This window comes from Pseudophryne corroboree, unplaced genomic scaffold (assembly GCF_028390025.1).
Source record: "Pseudophryne corroboree isolate aPseCor3 unplaced genomic scaffold, aPseCor3.hap2 scaffold_2185, whole genome shotgun sequence".
Lineage (NCBI taxonomy): Eukaryota > Metazoa > Chordata > Amphibia > Anura > Myobatrachidae > Pseudophryne > Pseudophryne corroboree.
Genome location: NW_026968832.1, coordinates 25,613 through 39,977, shown reverse-complemented (window position 1 = coordinate 39,977; position 14,365 = coordinate 25,613). Strand labels below are relative to the sequence as shown.

Below are 14,365 nucleotides of genomic sequence, written 5' to 3'. Positions count from 1 at the left end.
CAGTCTCCCCCACAATTAAGCTGTGTGAGCAGTGAGCACTCAGCACAGTCAGATATACATAGATGATATATCATGCAGCACACTGAGGCTGAGCACAGATATGGTATGTGTATCGTTTTTTTTCAGGCAGAGAACGGATTATAAATAATAAAACTGGTGGTCACTATCAGCAAAACTCTGCACTACTGAGTACTCCTGACAAGTTCAACTGCTCCCCAAATTAGTAGTAAATCAAATGTCACTCGTCTCTATCTTCTAATCTAAACGGAGAGGACGCCAGCCACGTCCTCTCCCTATCAATCTCAATGCACGTGTGAAAATGGCGGCGACGCGCGGCTCCTTATATAGAATCCAAGTCTCGTGAGAATCCGACAGCGGGATGATGACGTTCGGGCGCGCTCGGGTTAACCGAGCAAGGCGAGAGGATCCGAGTCTGCTCGGACCCGAGCAAAAAAGGGTGAAGTTCGGGCGGGTTCGGATTCCGAGGAACCGAACCCGCTCATCTCTTATGGCCACCCAGCATGACGCCTCCCTTCTTGACCATGCTGTAATTGCAGTCGCACTGCAGTTCAGCGTGATCATAAAAAATGGTGTAGCCTCCTGCTGGTGCAGACTGTATGTGCGCGCAGGAAGCCGCCACCATTTTTGTGATCACAGCGGCTGAATGTGATGTCATACAGCTGCTGTGACCACGCCCCCTGTGTCTCCTCCATTGCAGACCCCATTTTGAAGCCTTGCCCCCGCACCGCTCCATCCCTGACTTGGAAATGGAGTGTTGCTGACCCCCCTCTCCCCCCCTGCCCCGATTGACAGGCAGAGGCGATCGCATTCTCTGCGGGGTGCCGCAGAAAATGCAGGCACATGCGTATGCTCTTAGCAATTTTTGCAGTTGGATCACTTATTGTGATTGCAATCCAACCTGAATCAGGCCCTATTACCTATCACAATGCGCTGCGGGCAGTACAAAATTGGTTTAATATAGGAGAAAAACCCCCAGACCTGTGCTCCTTAACTGTACCTGGTGGCTAGTGGAGCGGCTGCCCAGTAATCAGTGTCCACGCCAGTGCGCACACGGTCCACCCCCTACGGCCACGCTCCCCTTCATCAGCGGCCTCGTGATCCGGAAGGGCGGTGTGTGTGTGACTGACCTTAGGAAGAAACCGGAGCCTCCGCTGCAGTGACCCAGCAACCAGGGCACGGGAGTATACAGCGCCGCTGGGAGTGATGAAGCTGCAGTAAAGATGTCTATTAGACCTAGCCTGCTGCAGCCCTTGTAGATTCTCATAAAACAAGTTCTTCTTTTCTTGTCAAAATGAATAGCTAAGAATTGGCTTCCTGAGGCAGGCCCCTGTTAAGTGGCCTGCTACTGAAGGCACCAACTACAAACTGAGCTCCCTGTTCATGGAAGCGGGGTTATAGAGGAGGATGCGCTGAGCATCTTGGGAACAGTCAAAAGCTTTGAGTCGGTTGGTGCCTCAGATCAAGATCCTACTCTACACCCCAATGTGAATCCTTGTGGAGTCCTGTGTACCCCACAGAAGAAATTAATGTGTCACACCCATTGGCAGCAACCTTAGAATAGCTGCTGATGGGCACAATTGAGAAAGGAAGGGGGGGGGGACATTTGAATCCAGCACATAGATGCAATTCAAATATGTAATTTGTACCTTCCTATTTTAAAATATAATGGATGAACTTCACCCTGTGAGAACAATCTTCATGATCAAGAGATCTCATATGCAAAATAAGTATGAGTTGGGATAGGGCTGGGGAGGGTGGCTGCTCGGGCAGCCCCTCCCCCATCAAGTTAAGGAGATTCAACTGAGGAAGCACAAGGGAACTCTCGTCTGGGGACAACAACTGCAGGGAGACCACATCTTTTCAGATGAACATGGGAGGGCGGAAGGCTGCCTAATACTGAAGCACCATCAAATATCAAACCATATGCAACAACTAGTACAAGCATTCCTGGGGGAAGGTCTGCAGCAGACGGATTTGCATACGGTGATGTCATCCAAGCAGTGGGCCAAAGTTGGCTGGAACCCTCATCTGCATATGAAAAGAGAAAAGGGGCATGCAGGGCATGGCGGCCTTTTGCGGTGCTTGGATGACCCCTAGTTCGCATTAAACACCCCCACCCTCCTTTGGTGTGGGGCTCATGTTGGCTATGCCCCAGCCCCTGAAGCATTCAAGCTGATTTCTTGCAGCAGCTGGGCACTGTAACAGCTCCAGAGCTGCTCTGTAAGGCAACTAAAAGGGTGTGGGCCCTGCAGCACTACCTGTAGTTCGCATTGTGCGTTGGAAGGCACAAAGTAAGCAGACGGGAGAAGTCAGGATAGTGCGCAAGGGCATAGAAGGGAGTGGCTCAAGAAAAGAGAAGTGGAAACAGACAGCAAACTAGGCTGGAGAGAGACCTGAGACAAAGAGATCTGAATTATACGAGAGCCGACCAGGGGAAACACAAATTATGCAATCAAGTTTCCCACATTTGGGGAAATCACAGGAGCAGCACACCCAGAGTGCAATGGGTGAGCCTTGCCCTGGGAGAAGCACCTTCATGATCATAGTATCTCACCTGGCAGGTAAGTAGGAGTTGGGCTAGAGCTGGGGAGGGTCACTGCTCGGGCACCCCCCTGTCAAGTGAAGGAGATCCAACTGAGGCAGCACAAGGGAACTCTCGAAAGAAGAACAAGGCTAGAGGAATATATGAGACAAAGAAATCTGACTTTTACCAGAGCTGACCAGAGGAAAACACAAACACAGTCCCCCACTACCACAAAAAATGCAGGCGAGTTTCCCACATTTGGGGAAATCACAGGGGTCAGCATACCCAGAATGCAATGAATGAACCTCACCCTGGGTGAACAATCTTCATGACCATGGTGTCTCCTATGCAAAATAAGTATGATTTGGGATAGGGCTGGGAGGGCCGCTGCTCAGGCACATCTCTGTCAAGTAAAGGAGATTCAACTGAGGCAGCACAAGGGAACTCTCATCTGGGGACAACAACTGCAGGGAGAACACATATTTTCAGATGAACATGGGAGGGCAGAAGGCTGCCTAATACTGAAGCACCCCCAAACAACAAACCAAATGCAACAACTAGTGCAAGCATTCCTGGGGCAAGGCCTGCAGCAGATGGATTTGCATATGGTGATGTCATCCAAGCAGTGGGTCAAAGTTGGCTTCAACCCTCATCTGCATATGAAAAGAGAAAAGGGGCGTGCAGGGCATGGCGGCCTTTTGCGGTGCTTGGATTACCCCTAGTTCGCATTAAACACCCCCACCCACCTTTGGTGTGGGGCTCATGTTGGCCATGCCCCATCCCCTGAAGCATTCAAGCTGATTTCTTGCAGCAGCTGGGCACTGTAACAGCTCCAGAGCTGCTCTTTAAGGCAAGTAAAAGATTGTGTGGGCCCTGCAGCACTACCTGTAGTTTGCATTGTGCATTGGAAGGCACAAAGTAAGCAGACGGGAGGAGAAGTCAGGATAGTGCACAAGGGTATAGAAGGGAGGGGCTCAAGATAAAAGAAGTGGAAACAGACAGCAAACTAGGCTGGAGAAAGACCTGAGACAAAGAGATCTGAATTATACGAGAGCCGACCAGAGGAAACACAAATTATGCAGTCAAGTGTCCCACATTTGGGGAAATCGTAGGAGCAGCACACCCAGAGTGCAATGGGTGAGCCTTGCCCTGGGAGAAGCACCTTCCTGATCATAGTATCTCACCTGGCAGGTAAGTAGGAGTTGGGCTAGAGCTGGGGAGGGTCGCTGCTCGGGCACCCCCCTGTCAAGTGAAGGAGATCCACCTGAGGCAGCACAAGGGAACTCTCGAAAGAAGAACAAGGCTAGAGGAAAATCTGAGACAAAGAAATCTGAGTTTTAACAGAGCTGACCAGAGGAAAGCACAAACACAGTCCCCCACTACCACAAATAATGCAGTCGAGTTTCCCACATTTGGGTAAATCACAGGGGTCAGCATACCCAAAATGCAATGAATGAACCTCACCCTGGGAGAACAATCTTCATGACCATGGTATCTCCTATGCAAAATAAGTATGATTTGGGATAGGGCTGGGGAGGGCCGCTGCTCATGCACATCTCTGTCAAGTAAAGGAGATTCAACTGAGGCAGCACAAGGGAACTCTCATCTGGGGACAACAACTGCAGGGAGAACACATATTTTCAGATGAACATGGGAGGGCAGAAGGCTGCCTAATACTGAAGCACCCCCAAACAACAAACCAAATGCAACAACTAGTGCAAGCATTCCTGGGGGAAGTTCTGCAGAAGACGGATTTGCATACGGTGATGTCATCCAAGCAGTGGGCCAAAGTTGGCTGGAACCCTCATCTGCATATGAAAAGAGAAAAGGGGTATGCAGGGCATGGCGGCCTTTTGCGGCGCTTGGATGACCCTTAGTTCGCATTAAACACCCCCACCCTCCTTCGGTGTGGGGCTCATGTTGGCCATGCCCCATCCCCTGAAGCATTCAAGCTGATTTCTTGCAGCAGCTTGGCACTGTATCAGCTCCAGAGCTGCTCTGTAAGGCAAGTAAAAGGGTGTGGGCCCTGCAGCACTACCTGTAGTTTGCATTGTGCATTGGAAGGCACAAAGTAAGCAGACAGGAGGAGAAGTCAGGATAGTGCACAAGGGTATAAAAGCGAGTTTCCCACATTTGGGAAAATCACAGGGGTCAGCATACCCAGAATGCAATGAATGAACCTCACCCTGGGAGAACAATCTTCATGACCATGGTATCTCCTATGCAAAATAAGTATGATTTGGGATAGGGCTGGGGAGGGCCGCTGCTCAGGCACATCTCTGTCAAGTAAAGGAGATTCAACTGAGGCAGCACAAGGGAACTCTCATCTGGGGACAACAACTGCAGGGAGAACACATATTTTCAGATAAAAATCTTGGTCATGCTCTGGTTTCTCTTCAGAACGAACAAATCTTTCGCCTTTTATTAAAGATTTCCGTGGAGAGGAGCAAAACCGAGTTTTATCTCAATTTTTGCATGCCCCATCTTTTTGGGGTTTCTTTTATCGGTTTAAAGATAGAATGAGTGTGCTTTAATGTAAGCTCATTTGCATAGAAATGACAGTAAATGTTTGTTTCTTTTCAAACAGAACTTTCTTGACCATGCTACTTGCTTGAAAGATCTGGGAGCACATGGAATACAGTACAAACCATGCTTATAGCAAGGAGAAGCCAGGTGAGAAATCTGCTTACTTTCAAGTTGGGCGCTCACTTTGATCTGAATGAGGACTGCTGGCACAGCATTTAGGCGACAGGTGGAATCTTGGTCATGCTCTGGTTTCTCTTCAGAACGAACAAATCTTTCGCCTTTTATTAAAGATTTCTGTGGAGAGGAGCAAAACTGAGTTTTATCTCAATTTTTGCATGCCCCATATTATTGGGGTTTCTTTTATCAGTTTCTTGTTAGCTTTAATGTAAGTTTATTTGCATAACAATGACTATAAATGTCTGTTTCTTTTCAAGCAGAACTTTCTTGACCATTCTAATTGCTTGAAAGATCTGGGAGCACATGGAAAAGAGTACAAACCATGCTTATAGCAAGGGGAAGCCTGGTGAGAAATCTGCTTTCTTTCTTTCAAATTGGGTGCTCACTTTGCGCTGAATGAGGACTGCTGGCATGGCACTCAGGCGACAGGTGGAATCTTAGTCATACTCTGGTTTCTCTTCAAAACGAACAGATCTTTCGCCTTTTACTAAAGATTTCCGTGGAGAGGAGCAAAACTGAGTTTTATCTCAATTTTTGCATGCTCCGTCTTATTGGGGTTTCTTTTATCGGTTTAAAGATAGAACGAGTGTGCTTTAATGTAAGCTCATTTGCATAGAAATGACAGTAAATGTTTGTTTCTTTTCAAACAGAACTTTCTTGACTATACTAAATGCTTGAAAGATCTGGGAGCACATGGAAAAGAGTACAAACCATGTTTATAGCAAGGGGAAGCCTGGTGAGAAATCTGCTTTCTTTCTTTCAAATTGGGTGCTCACTTTGAGCTGAATGAGGACTGCTGGCATGGCACTCAGGCGACAGGTGGAATCTTGGTCATGTTCTGGTTTCTCTTCAGAACGAACAAATCTTTCGCCTTTTACTAAAGATTTCCGTGGAGAGGAGCAAAACTGAGTTTTATCTCAATTTTTGCATGCCCCATCTTATTGGGATTTTATTTTATCGGTTTAAAGATAGAACGAGTGTGCTTTAATGTAAGCTCATTTGCATAGAAATGACAGTAAATGTTTGTTTCTTTTCAAACAGAACTTTCTTGACCACACTAATTGCTTGAAAGATCTGGGAGCACATGGAAAAGAGTACAAACCATGTTTATAGCAAGGGGAAGCCTGGTGAGAAATCTGCTTTCTTTCTTTCAAATTGGGTGCTCACTTTGAGCTGAATGAGGATTGCTGGCATGGCACTCAGGCGACAGGTGGAATCTTGGTCATGCTCTGGTTTCTCTTCAAAACGAACAGATCTTTCGCCTTTTACTAAAGATTTCCGTGGAGAGGAGCAAAACTGAGTTTTATCTCAATTTTTGCATGCTCCGTCTTATTGGGGTTTCTTTTATCGGTTTAAAGATAGAACGAGTGTGCTTTAATGTAAGCTCATTTGCATAGAAATGACAGTAAATGTTTGTTTCTTTTCAAACAGAACTTTCTTGACTATACTAATTGCTTGAAAGATCTGGGAGCACATGGAAAAGAGTACAAACCATGTTTATAGCAAGGGGAAGCCTGGTGAGAAATCTGCTTTCTTTCTTTCAAATTGGGTGCTCACTTTGAGCTGAATGAGGACTGCTGGCATGGCACTCAGGCGACAGGTGGAATCTTGGTCATGTTCTGGTTTCTCTTCAGAACGAACAAATCTTTCGCCTTTTACTAAAGATTTCCGTGGAGAGGAGCAAAACTGAGTTTTATCTCAATTTTTGCATGCCCCATCTTATTGGGGTTTTATTTTATCGGTTTAAAGATAGAACGAGTGTGCTTTAATGTAAGCTCATTTGCATAGAAATGACAGTAAATGTTTGTTTCTTTTCAAACAGAACTTTCTTGACCACACTAATTGCTTGAAAGATCTGGGAGCTCATGGAAAAGAGTACAAACCATGTTTATAGCAAGGGGAAGCCTGGTGAGAAATCTGCTTTCTTTCATTCAAATTGGGTGCTCACTTTCAGCTGAATGAGAACTGCTGGCATGGCACTCAGGCGACAGGTGGAATCTTGGTCATGCTCTGGTTTCTCTTCAGAACTAACAAATATTTCGCCTTTTATTAAAGATTTCCGTGGAGAGGAGCAAAACTGAGTTTTATCTCAATTTTTGCATGCCCCATATTATTGGGGTTTCTTTTATCAGTTTAAAGACAGAACGAGTGTGCTTTCTTGTTAGCTTTAATGTAAGTTTATTTGCATAACAATGACAGTAAATGTTGTTTCTTTTCAAACAGAACTTTCTTGACCATGCTACTTGCTTAAAGGTCTGGGAGCACATGGAAAACAGTACAAACCATGCAGTATCACAAGAGCCTTTATTTGATCTTTCATGAAGATAGAGCAGAATTGAGGACACGTCAACAATTTCTGCCGAAGGTGGTTCATCTTTCCACATGGTGCCTTTGGCCACTGACACCTTCGTTGAGTCAAAGTCTCTGGCTGTGGTCAGAACTTTGAAAATGTATGTCACCAGAACGGTTCAGATTAGGAAAACAGAGGCTCTGTTTGTCCTGTATGCTCCCAACAGGATTTGGTGTCCTGCTTCCATGCAGACCATTATGCGCTGGATCTGTGGTAAGATTCAGCATGCTCGTTCCACGGCAGGATTGCCGTTACTGAAGTAGGTGAAGACCCATTCTACTAGAAAGGTGGGTTCATCCTTGGCAGCTGGTCGGGGAGTCTCGGCATTGCAACTTTGCCGAGCAGCTATTTAGTAAACACTTTTGCTAAGTTTTACAAGTTTGATACCTTGGCTGATGATAACCTTAAGTTGGGTCATTCGGTGCTGCAGAGTCGTACGCACTCTCCCACCCGTTCAAGAGCTTTGGTATAACCCCATGGTTCTTAATGTGACCCCAGCATCCTCTAGGTCGTATGAGAAAATAGGATTTTAATACCTACCGGTAAATCCTTTTCTCTTAGTCTGTAGAGGATGCTGGGCACCCGTCCCAGTCCATACTGTGTCTGCAGTTATTACTTGTGGTTATACACATGTTGTGTTATGGTTCTGGTCAGCTTTTTGCTGCAATTGTTCATGCCGTTGGCTTGTGTTCTGTTGAATGCCACGTTCTGCGGCATGTTTAAGGTGTGAGCTGGTAAGATGCTCACCTTAGTTTAACAATAAATCCTTTCCTCGAAATGTCCGTCTCCCTGGGCACAGTTCCTATAACTGGAGTCTGGAGGAGGGGCATAGAGGGAGGAGCCAGTTCACACCCTTTGAAAGTCTTAAAGTGCCCATGTCTCTTGCGGATCCCGTCTATACCCCATGGTTCTTAATGTGACCCCAGCATCCTCTACGGACTAAGAGAAAAGAATGCCCTTGCGCACTATCCTGACTTCTCCTCCCGTCTGCTTACTTTGTGCCTTCCAACGCACAATGCGAACTACAGGTGGTGCTGCAGGGCCCACACCCTTTTACTTGCCTTACAGAACAGCTCTGGAGCTGTTACAGTGCCCAGCTGCTGCAAGAAATCAGCTTGAATGCTTCAGGGGATGGGGCATGGCCAACATGAGCCCCACACCAAAGGAGGGTGGGGGTGTTTAATGTGAACTAGGGGTCATCCAAGCACTGCAAAAGGCCGCCATGCCCTGCATGCCCCTTTTCTCTTTTCATATGCAGATGAGGGTTCCAGTCAACTTTGGCCCACTGCTTGGATAACATCACCGTATGCAAATCCGTCTGCTGCAGACCTTCCCCCAGGAATGCTTGTACTAGTTGTTGCATATGGTGCTTCAGTATTAGGCAGCCTTCCACCCTCCCATGTTCATCTGAAAAGATGTGGTCTCCCTGCAGTTGTTGTCCCCAGACGAGAGTTCCCTTGTGCTTCCTCAGTTGAATCTCCTTATCTTGACGGGGGAGGTGCTGCCCGAGCAGCCCTCCCCAGCCCTATCCCAACTCATATTTATTTTGCATATGAGATCTCTTGATCATGAAGATTGTTCTCACAGGGTGAGGTTCATCCATTATATTTTAAAATAGGAAGGTACGAATTACATATTTGAATTGCATCTATGTGCTGGATTCAAATGTCCCCCCCCCCCTTCCTTTCTCAATTGTGCCCGTCAGCAGCTATTCTAAGGTTGCTGCCAATGGGTGTGACACATTAATTTCTTCTGTGGGGTACACTGGACTCCACAAGGATTCACATTGGGGTGTAGAGTAGGATCTTGATCTGAGGCACCAACCGGCTCAAAGCTTTTGACTGTTCCCAAGAAGCTCAGTGCATTCTCCTCTATAACCCCGCTTCCATGAACAGGGAGCTCAGTTTGTAGTTGGTGCCTTCAGTAGCAGGCCAATTAACAGGGGCCTGCCTCAGGCAGCCTATTCTTAGCTATTAATTTTGACAAGAAAAGAAGAACTTGTTTTATGAGAATCTACAAGGGCTGCAGCAGGCTAGGTCTAATAGACATCTTTACTGCAGCTTCATCACTCCCAGCGGCGCTGTATACTCCCGTGCCCTGGTTGCTGGGTCACTGCAGCGGAGGCTCCGGTTTCATCCTAAGGTCAGTCACACACACACCACCCTTCCGGATCACGAGGCCGCTGCTGAAGGGGAGCGAGGCCGTAGGGGGTGGGCCGTGTGCGCACTGCGGTGGACACTGATTACTGGGCAGCCGCTCCACTAGCCACCAGGTACAGTTAAGGAGCACAGGTCTGGGGGTTTTTCTCCTATATTAACCCAATTTTGTACTGCCCGCAGCGCATTGTGATAGGTAATAGGGCCTGATTCAGGTTGGATTGCAATCACAATAAGCGATCCAACTGCAAAAATTGCTAAGAGCATACGCATGTGCCTGCATTTTCTGCGGCACCCCGCAGAGAATGTGATCGCCTCTGCCTGTCAATCGGGGCGGGGAAGGGGGGGAGAGGTGGGTCAGCAACACTCCATTTCCAAGTCAGGGATGGAGCGGTGCGGGGGCAAGGCTTCAAAATGGGGTCTGCAACGGAGGAGACACAGGGGGCGTGGTCACAGCGACTGTATGACATCACATTCAGCCGCTGTGATCACAAAAATGGTGGCGGCTTCCTGCGCGCACATACAGTCTGCACCAGCAGGAGCCTACACCATTTTTTATGATCACGCTGAACTGCAGTGCGACTGCAATTACAGCATGGTCAAGAAGGGAGGCGTCATGCTGGGTGGCCATGCCCTGTCACTTTGCAGGAGCCAGCACCGCTCACACACTAGTCCCCGGGTGCAGCCCCCAACCCCCGGGACACCCGGAGCAACAAAATGTAGATTCAGGCCAACAGGCCACGCCCCTACCTATGAAACCATGCCTCCTTTTTACCATTGCACTGCTTATCTGCGCGCACTGCATTACAATCTCCCTCGCCACCTCTCTGGGTGTCACCAGTGATAGTGACACCTCTGCCATGCTTGTAGCAGCTGGTCCTAAGATCTACGCCTCAAACCCTGAGTGTTTGCCCTTGTGACTTGTTGATTATCATAGCGAAGCAGATGCTTACAGAAAACTGCAGGGGCTTAGATTGAAAATAAAAAAATTGATAGGGTATAAGGTAGAGAGGAGCGGGTTCGGTTCTCCGAGAACCGAATTCCCCACGAACTCCACGTGGTTTACACTGGTCCGAGGCAGGCTCGGTTGTTCCCGCCTGACTCGGAAAACCTGAACAAGGGAAAATGTCATCATCCCGCTGTCGGATTCTCGCGAGATTCGGATTCCATATAAAGAGCTGCGCGTTGCTGCCATTTTTACTCGTGCATTGAAGAGAGAGCGGAGAGGACGTGGCTATGTTCTCTCAGTGGAAATCTCAATATCAGTGCTCAGTATCAGTGGTTACTTATTGCTGCTCAGTAATACTAGTAGTGTGTCTCTCCTGCTCAGTGTCAGTTCTCAGTAGTATCCTCATCAGTGCTCAGTATCACTGTTCATTGTCTTGTGCTGCATTGTGTTGCTCAGCATAATACAGTACATTACTAATAGTCCAGTGCTGCATCTTGCTGCTCAGTGTCAGTTCTAGTATCCTCATCAGTGCTCACTATCACTGCTCATTGCATTGTGGTGTTCTGTATACTACAATAACATAGTAATATAGTAACATAGTTTTTGAGGTTGAATAGAGGCAAATTGCCCATCGTGTTCAACCTGTTTTAAGTTGTGATGATTCTACATACTTGCTGAATAATGTTTTATGACTAGTTAGCTACTATAACTCATGTTACCCCCGGATTAACCATGTTGATATTTTAAGTATTATAACCTTGGATAGCTTTTTCATTCAGAAATGTATCCATTCCTTTTTTAAATCCAATTACAGAGTCCGCCATTACCACCTTCCCTGGCAGGGAATTCCACATCCTGATTGCCCTAACAGTGAAGAAACCTTTCCTCCATTGCGTTCTGAACTTTCCTCCAGTCGCAGCGAGTGACCACGTGTTCTTTTAATAAATAATTCCTCTGATAACTCTTTGTTATGTATCTTTACATATTTGAAGATATTAATAATATCTCCTCTTAGGCACCTCTTTTCTAGTGTATAAATATTCAGCCTAGTAAGTCTTTCCTTATAGTCCAGTACTTTAAGGCCTTTAATCAATTTAGTCTTCAGGATCTCTGACACTTCCATGAGCAGCAGAGTAGTGCAATGGAAGCATGCTGGGCCCATAACCCAGAGGTCGATTGATCGAAACTATCCTCTGCTATGTGCATTTTTTTTTTTATAATTAAAGTAATCAAAAACTGGGATTGATATTTTGGCACTTTTATTTTTACTTAAAATACAATAACTTTTATCATTTTAATTTGTTTTAATAGTATATTGACAGCATTGTTTTCTTTAAAAAATCCACTTAATTTTCTTTACCCTATTACTGAAATGGTAATTGACAAAAACAAACTACATTGTCACCAGAAGAGCAATGCAAAATGTACAAGTGATATATGAAAATCATCTTCCATCTTGAATTTCAATGATGCATTGGGACAACAATTTGTGAGAAACATCTTCACCCATAAAGAAAGATTTTCTTAATTCCTTACCTGTGTGCTGATTAGATATCACCTTGTTTTCACATTAAACAGACTTCCCCATGAGGAAGCAGCAAGGATGCAGTGACGTTTCCTGGTGTCAACCTGTATTATTTCAGTAGACATTGAAATGAGGATGCATCTTTGATGCCTTTCCAATGAAGCAAGTTTAATTCAGTAATAGGTGAAAAACCATTCCTACAAAGGTGTTAATCAGAGACTTGGCTTTGTGGACACTTTTCAGAGAGCAAATTTGTTAGCATAAACATAAAATCAGAAAATGAAGAGCTGTTTAATCACTCAATTGGACTTTTCTGCCAGCATAATTTTTTTTCTCTGCAACTCACTGCTAAATTGTGCTTCCTAGCTGTTTTTTTATAAAATCACTTAATCAAATCTAACTCTGATTACATCAGAGAAGGCCAGGTACCTTACACCATAAGGGGGGTTTTTGAAATTTTGACTTGTCTACTTAAAGATCACCAAAATCTGATTACAAGGTCAATTACATCCCTGGGTGGGATTGAACCACCAACCTTTTGGTTAATAGCCAAACATGCTAACCGATTGCGCCACAGAGACACCTTGCGAAAGTCAATACTGACAAAGGCTAATAAGCATTCATCTAGAACGTTTCCTAGAAAAACTTTAAAAAGTCAATAATCTGGAGAATTTTTGTAAGAAACACATTGGTACTTTCCCATGATGAGTGAGTGCTTCAGGATTTCTTGCACTTACATGGGCTATTAACCAAAAGGTTGGTGGTTCAATCCCACCCAGGGATGTAATTGACCTTGTCATCAGATTTTGGTGATCTTTAAGTAGACAAGTCAAAATTTCAAACCCCCTCTTATGGTGTAGGGTACCTGGCCTTCTCTGACGTAATCAGAGTTAGATTTAATTAAGTGATTTTATAAAAAACAGCTAGGAAGCACAATTTAGCAGTGGGTTGCAGAGAAAAAAATAACATTTTAAACCTACCGGTAATTTTTTTTTCTCGTAGTCCGTAGAGGATGATGGGGACTCCGTAAGGACCATGGGGGATAGACGGGCTCCGCAGCAGACATGGGCACTTTAAGAAAGACTTTAGATCTGGGTGTGCACTGGCTCCTCCCTCTATGCCCCTCCTCCATACCTCAGTTAGAGAAACTGTGCCCAGAGGAGACGGACAGTACGAGGAAAGGATTTTTGTTAATCCAAGGTCAAGATTCATACCAGCCACACCAATCACACCGTATAACTTGTGATATACTACCCAGTTAACAGTATGAAAACAACATAGCATCAGTCCAAGACCGATGAAAACTAACATATAACCCTTATGTAAGCAATAACTATATACAAGTCTTGCAGAAGTAGACCGCACTTGGGACGGGCACCCAGCATCCTCTACGGACTACGAGAAAAAGATTTACCGGTAGGTTTAAAATCTTATTTTCTCTTACGTCCTAGAGGATGCTGGGGACTCCGTAAGGACCATGGGGATTATACCAAAGCTCCCAAACGGGCAGGAGAGTGCGGATGACTTTGCAGCACCGATTGAACAAACAGGAGGTCCTCCTCAGCCAGGGTATCAAACTTATAGAACTTTGCAAAGGTGTTTGAACCAACTTTGACCCACTGCTTGGATGACATCACCATATGCAAATCCATCTGCGGCAGGCCTTCCCCCAGGAATGCTTGCACTAGTTGTTGCATTTGGTTTGTTGTTTGGGGGTGCTTCAGTATTAGGCAGCCTTCTGCCCTCCCATGTTCATCTGAAAATATGTGTTCTCCCTGCAGTTGTTGTCCCCAGATGAGAGTTCCCTTGTGCTGCCTCAGTTGAATCTCCTTTACTTGACAGAGATGTGCCTGAGCAGCGGCCCTCCCCAGCCCTATCCCAAATCATACTTATTTTGCATAGGAGATACCATGGTCATGAAGATTGTTCTCCCAGGGTTAGGTTAATTCATTGCATTCTGGGTATGCTGACCCCTGTGATTTCCCCAAATGTGGGAAACTCAACTGCATTATTTGTGGTAGTGGGGGACTGTGTTTGTGCTTTCCTCTGGTCAGCTCTGGTAAAAGTCAGATTTCTTTGTCTCAGATCTTCCTCTAGCCTTGTTCTTCTTTCGAGAGTTCCCTTGTGCTGCCTCAGT

General features: G+C 45.8%; 13 non-coding genes and 1 pseudogene across 13 annotated transcripts; 8 read left to right on the top strand and 6 right to left on the bottom strand.

Moving 5' to 3' along the window:
- Positions 1–2,427: 2,427 nt before the first annotated feature.
- Positions 2,428–2,590, bottom strand: LOC135007527 (U1 spliceosomal RNA). The gene has a single exon (XR_010207474.1). It is a non-coding gene; the product is annotated as a U1 spliceosomal RNA (small nuclear RNA).
- A 152-nt stretch (positions 2,591–2,742) lies between these two features.
- On the bottom strand, positions 2,743–2,906 carry LOC135007516 (U1 spliceosomal RNA). The gene has a single exon (XR_010207465.1). It is a non-coding gene; the product is annotated as a U1 spliceosomal RNA (small nuclear RNA).
- A 675-nt stretch (positions 2,907–3,581) lies between these two features.
- LOC135007522 (U1 spliceosomal RNA) lies at positions 3,582–3,744 on the bottom strand. The gene has a single exon (XR_010207470.1). It is a non-coding gene; the product is annotated as a U1 spliceosomal RNA (small nuclear RNA).
- A 152-nt stretch (positions 3,745–3,896) lies between these two features.
- On the bottom strand, positions 3,897–4,060 carry LOC135007519 (U1 spliceosomal RNA). Its single transcript, XR_010207468.1, has one exon. It is a non-coding gene; the product is annotated as a U1 spliceosomal RNA (small nuclear RNA).
- Positions 4,061–4,653: 593 nt separating this feature from the next.
- Positions 4,654–4,781, bottom strand: LOC135007535 (U1 spliceosomal RNA; annotated as a pseudogene).
- A 144-nt stretch (positions 4,782–4,925) lies between these two features.
- On the top strand, positions 4,926–5,041 carry LOC135007545 (U5 spliceosomal RNA). The gene has a single exon (XR_010207487.1). It is a non-coding gene; the product is annotated as a U5 spliceosomal RNA (small nuclear RNA).
- A 270-nt stretch (positions 5,042–5,311) lies between these two features.
- Positions 5,312–5,427, top strand: LOC135007550 (U5 spliceosomal RNA). Its single transcript, XR_010207492.1, has one exon. It is a non-coding gene; the product is annotated as a U5 spliceosomal RNA (small nuclear RNA).
- Positions 5,428–5,691: 264 nt separating this feature from the next.
- On the top strand, positions 5,692–5,807 carry LOC135007540 (U5 spliceosomal RNA). Its single transcript, XR_010207482.1, has one exon. It is a non-coding gene; the product is annotated as a U5 spliceosomal RNA (small nuclear RNA).
- Positions 5,808–6,081: 274 nt separating this feature from the next.
- On the top strand, positions 6,082–6,197 carry LOC135007543 (U5 spliceosomal RNA). The gene has a single exon (XR_010207485.1). It is a non-coding gene; the product is annotated as a U5 spliceosomal RNA (small nuclear RNA).
- Positions 6,198–6,472: 275 nt separating this feature from the next.
- Positions 6,473–6,588, top strand: LOC135007547 (U5 spliceosomal RNA). The gene has a single exon (XR_010207489.1). It is a non-coding gene; the product is annotated as a U5 spliceosomal RNA (small nuclear RNA).
- A 274-nt stretch (positions 6,589–6,862) lies between these two features.
- On the top strand, positions 6,863–6,978 carry LOC135007537 (U5 spliceosomal RNA). Its single transcript, XR_010207479.1, has one exon. It is a non-coding gene; the product is annotated as a U5 spliceosomal RNA (small nuclear RNA).
- A 275-nt stretch (positions 6,979–7,253) lies between these two features.
- On the top strand, positions 7,254–7,369 carry LOC135007555 (U5 spliceosomal RNA). Its single transcript, XR_010207497.1, has one exon. It is a non-coding gene; the product is annotated as a U5 spliceosomal RNA (small nuclear RNA).
- Positions 7,370–12,735: 5,366 nt separating this feature from the next.
- On the bottom strand, positions 12,736–12,809 carry TRNAN-AUU (transfer RNA asparagine (anticodon AUU)). Its single transcript has one exon. It is a non-coding gene; the product is annotated as a tRNA-Asn (tRNA).
- Positions 12,810–14,113: 1,304 nt separating this feature from the next.
- Positions 14,114–14,277, top strand: LOC135007553 (U1 spliceosomal RNA). The gene has a single exon (XR_010207495.1). It is a non-coding gene; the product is annotated as a U1 spliceosomal RNA (small nuclear RNA).
- Positions 14,278–14,365: the final 88 nt, after the last annotated feature.